The sequence below is a fragment of the Podarcis raffonei genome, chromosome 1 (genome assembly GCF_027172205.1).
Source record: "Podarcis raffonei isolate rPodRaf1 chromosome 1, rPodRaf1.pri, whole genome shotgun sequence".
Taxonomy (NCBI): Eukaryota; Metazoa; Chordata; class Lepidosauria; order Squamata; family Lacertidae; genus Podarcis; species Podarcis raffonei.
Window position 1 is genome coordinate 44,645,381 of NC_070602.1, and position 4,879 is coordinate 44,650,259.

Below are 4,879 nucleotides of genomic sequence, written 5' to 3' on the forward strand. Positions count from 1 at the left end.
TAAAATTGATGCATCAGGCATCCACCCCACAGATGCTAAGATTAAGGCCATCATCGAGGCACCACGACCACAGAACAAGACGGAGTTGCAGTCATTCCTGGGACTTATTAACTTTTATCATTCGTTCTTACCCCAGAAAGCTTCGGTAGCTGAACCATTACATCGACTGTTGCAGAAAAAGAATGTGTGGCGATGGGGGCGGGGCAGCAGAAGGCTTTTGACTCCTTGCGAGGAATGCTGAGTAGCAGGAGCGTCCTTGCTCATTATGATGAGTCGAAGCCGCTGGTCCTGGCATGTGATGCCTCTCAATACGGCCTGGGGGCGGTGCTGAGTCATAGGGAACCGGATGGGTCGGAAAAGCCCATCTCTTTCTATTCCCGTACGTTGTCGCCCACGGAGCGCAACTATGCTCAAATTGACAAAGAGGCGCTTGCAATTGTGGCAGGAATCAAAAAGTTCCATGATTATGTGTATGGTCGCCATTTCTCCATTGAAACGGACCACAAACCACTGTTAGGGTTCTTCAACCCGAACAAACAAACGCCACAAATTCTCTCCCCCAGAATGTTGCGTTGGTCTATATTCCTGAACGGGTTCCAGTACACCTTGACCCATGTGCCGGGGAAACGGTTGTGCCACGCTGATGTGCTGAGTCGATTGCCTCTTCCTGGCGGGAGCAATGTGGATCCTGCTCCAGCAGAGCACATAATGATGTTGGAAACACTTCCGGGGGCTCCTGTAACGGCTACTGATATAGCTGAGAAAACGAGGAAAGATGCTGTTCTCTCCCGTGTGCTCATTTGGGTGGGGAGGGGGTGGCCAGGTGGTCCGCATGAAGACAAATTCAGGCCTTATGCGACAAGGCAGCACGAGTTGTCCATGCATAAGGGTTGTCTCCTGTGGGGAGATAGGGTGATCATCCCAGCACCACTGAGAAACAGGGTTCTTCAGACGCTTCACATGGGACACCCGGGAATGGTCAGGATGAAGTCGCTAGCCGGATGTTATGTGTGGAGGCCTGGAATGGACCAGAACATAGAACAATGGGTACGAACATGCAAGGCATGCCAAGAGGTGCGGCCAGAAGTGGCCAGAGCACCAGTTCACTGGTGGGAGCAGTCCAGATCTCCCTGGAGCCGGCTGCACTTAGATATTGCTGGGCCATTCCAGGGGAAGGTCTTTTTGGTTATCGTCAATGCATATTCCAAATGGTTAGAAGTGGCGATGGTCCCTAGCATGGCATCAGCTGCCGTAATCAAGGTGTTGAGGCAGCTGTTTGCAACCCACGGGTTACCTGAGACCATTGTATCAGATAATGGGGCAGCTTTTGTATCCCAAGAATTCAGGGCATTCTTGGCTGATAACTTCATAAGAGGGGTCACATCCGCGCCCTTTCACCCATCCTCCAATGGGCAGGCTGAGCGCATGGTAAGAACAGCCAAAGAATCCATTGCGCACTTAATGGAGGGTAACTGGTCAGCTCGCATCGCGCGAATGTTATTTTTGCAGCACGCGACGCCATGTACTGCGACGGGCAAGTCGCCAGCTGAGCTGCTCTTGGGTAGAAGACTGGTAACGGTGCTGGATTATGTCCACCCCGATAAAATGCCAAACCGTAATTCAAGAGCAACCCCCCAGGCTGAGGCTGACACAACAAGGTATCTCGCCCCTGAAGATCTGGTCTGGGTGAGGAACTATTCACGAGGTTCGCGGTGGGTGGCTGGTGTGGTCACCCGGACTAGTGCACCTGTGTCCTATTATGTGACCTTGGAAAATGGGCAAGTTTGGAAGAGACATATAGATCAGCTGAGGCGCCGGGCGCTCAGCAGGGAGGGGTCAGATAATTCATCCCTGGCTAACGACGCAGAGCTGCAAGACCAGAGTGAAAATGGCCCAGAAGTGCAGTCACCAGGGGCTTCAGCAAATGAACCAGGGTCTGCTAGTCCTCAGGATGACGAGGTACAGGTAGGGGACCCTGCGATGTCTGGGACTCCATCTGTTCCTGACGAAACCCCTATAGCACCCCCCCTACCACAGGTAACATCCAATCCAGAACCGGCAACACCTGTTGTCAGGAGATCAAGTAGAAGTTGTAGGACCCCACAGTACCTGAGAGATTACGTCTGCGGTGCTCACTAGGGGGGGAGGGGTGTTGTGTATTGAGTCAAAGGATTTTATATCTGTATTATTATTGTCTGTATTTGCATTAGGGTAAAGTAACTGCCTTTTGGTTCCAGAGGGTACAGCTACTATTGGTTCATTTAAGCTGCTGTATTTGGATCCTCTGTCTTACTGGTTTCCTCCAAAAGGCAGGACTGTGATTGCCTGATATTGTTCCCTCCAAAATGTATCCTTTCTAGCTAGTTCCCTGTCCCTATAAATGTAGCTCTCCCCTCCTCAGGTCTCAGTCTTGTTTGCTTTAATAAAGAAGTGTTACTACAGAACTGTCTCCAGCATATTATGTCAATAGAGCTGAAATCACAAACCCCACGTCACAACAATGGCTGCACCATTTTTAAAGCCCCTGGGATTATGCCACCTACTGGCTATTGGCTAAAACCACCTGGCGTGATCCCAGGGGAATGGCCAGGACTTCCTCTCCTTTCCCCCACCACCACCATTTTAACCCTGTCAGGTGAGCTCTTGGGTCCCGAGCACAACCAGGACCCTCTGTTATGAGGATCCCATATCTCACAGTGAAAAAAATAACCAAGTTAATAGCAGATTGTATTCTACTGAAGTAGTGGTTGCACTTAAGGGCATAATCCTCTGAGAAGCAATGTTTATTACACCCCGCTGAAATGAATGGGTGTTATGTAAAAATAACACAGTGCATGCAGTGGATTTCAATGATGTTTGTCTACAGGACTTCCCAGTGTCTTTAGGTTTAACACAGTTGTTATGAATATATGATTCGGAATAAGGTGGTTGGGCGTTTCTGTTTACACAAAGTTGCTCTAATCTCGAAATCTACAAACTCAGCAGAATATATGGGGTGACAAGCCACCAAAAAAAAGATCAAAGAGAGATGACAGAGAGTGGCAGGACTGAGTGTTCCACACACAACATTTCAGGATGAGGGTCCCCTGCATTTGACTGCTGCATTTGGAATATTCCCATGCAACAGTTTATTGGGTGTTGTTACAAGTTATTGAGGACGGAGTCAGTCTGGATGCATCCCTTCCAAATTTTTCGTCCCTTCCAAATCTGATTTTGTGTATGTGAAGTTAGAATCTATGAGAGGAAATATGCCAAACTGGTCAGACTAGTCTCTTTGAAGAGAAGAAAAGGAGGAGTTTGGATTTGATATCCCGCTTTATCACTACCCTAAGGAGTCTCAAAGCGGCTAACATTCTCCTTTCCCTTCCTCCCCCACAACAAACACTCTGTGAGGTGAGTGGGGCTGAGAGACTTCAAAGAAGTGTGACTAGCCCAAGGTCACCCAGCAGCTGCATGTGGAGGAGCGGAGACGCGAATCCCGTTCACCAGATTACGAGTCTACCGCTCTTAACCACTACACCACACTGGCTCTCTTTGTAAGGTAATGGACATAGCTGGCAAGTTAAGTGCTCTCATCAGCACCACAAAGACTGAGCTAGGTTGCCATAGTGGCAACTAAGTGATGGTGCTTTTCAGGAAGAGGGTATGCATTCTCTAAGCCCCCCTCACCCAGCTGGAGGCCACATCATCCTAAAATAGGGAACAGTAGGCCAAGGGGGAAATTGTGTGGGAGAGTTTTGGCTGATGCTGGAAGCTGGAGACACATAGGCTTGCATGCCTCTGTGCTGAACTCAAAATGGTGGCATGGGACTCTCCTGGAAAACTAATGGGGAAAAGAAGATCTGTTGGAGTTTTAATGCTGTGAGCCCTCCAACCTATGCTTTAGTGGTATATATGTGTAAATAAAACCATGTACCCTAAAGACCCCATCGTTCCCATTGACCATTCCAAGGAAACTGAACCGTGAGAAAGTGTAAGAGTCTCTTCCCAATCGGAAATTGGAGTGTGCAAAACAATATGTAGCTGGCTGAATCCACATGCAGAAAACCACTATCCTGCTACTGTTCGAAGGTGTGACTACTGCCAGAAACCAGGCCAAGGGCCATCTCAGTAGTGGCACCCGCCCTTTGGAATGCCCTCCCAATTTCAAACAGATGAACAACTACACAACTTTCAGAAGATATCTGAAGGCAGCCCTGTATCGGGAATTTTAAATGTTTGACGTGTTGCTGCTGTTTTATTATGTTGGATGCCACTCACGAGTAGCTAGGGCAACCCAGTCTCATGGGCAGGATGTAAGTAATATAAATTAATAATAATAGTAATAGTAATAGTAATAATATTTCCAGCCCTATTACTTCAGGCCACTCTAATGTTGCAAGAAGTTTAGAACAAGCCTGATTTACAGGGCTTTCCCCCATTAGAATGTCTGTGGTGGTCACACCAATTACATGAGCTAGAGAGAATAGTGACCTTGTTGCATTCATGCTCCTTTCTCATGTAGAAACCCTCACAGATCAGCTTCACACACAATCACAACCTGAATAAGACTCCCACGGGAAACAGGATAACAGCAGGTGTGTTTCTTTAACTGTGGTACATCTGTACATGGAAGATGGCAGAAACCCTATTCTTCCCACAGTGTAGGCAATCCGAGGGTGTTGGGGAAGGATTTGAGTGCTCCATTTCCTTTGAAGATCAGGGCCAAAAAAGACATGACATTCATTAAGTCATTTGCCATTTATTGAAAGATTTTTCTTATCAAAGAAGATAGCATGTTCCCCCTCCCCCTCCCCCCAATCATGACAGGGCTCCTGGGGTGGTTAGGGGTTTGTTTTTGTTGTTGTTGTTGTGTGTATATGTGTGTGTGTTAGCCTTT

General features: G+C 47.9%; 1 long non-coding RNA gene across 1 annotated transcript; it reads left to right on the top strand.

The window, feature by feature from the left end:
* Positions 1-209: 209 nt before the first annotated feature.
* On the top strand, positions 210-2,444 carry LOC128411444 (uncharacterized). Its single transcript, XR_008329815.1, has 2 exons — positions 210-645; positions 1,913-2,444. It is a non-coding gene; the product is annotated as an uncharacterized LOC128411444 (long non-coding RNA).
* The last annotated feature ends 2,435 nt before the right edge of the window (positions 2,445-4,879 follow it).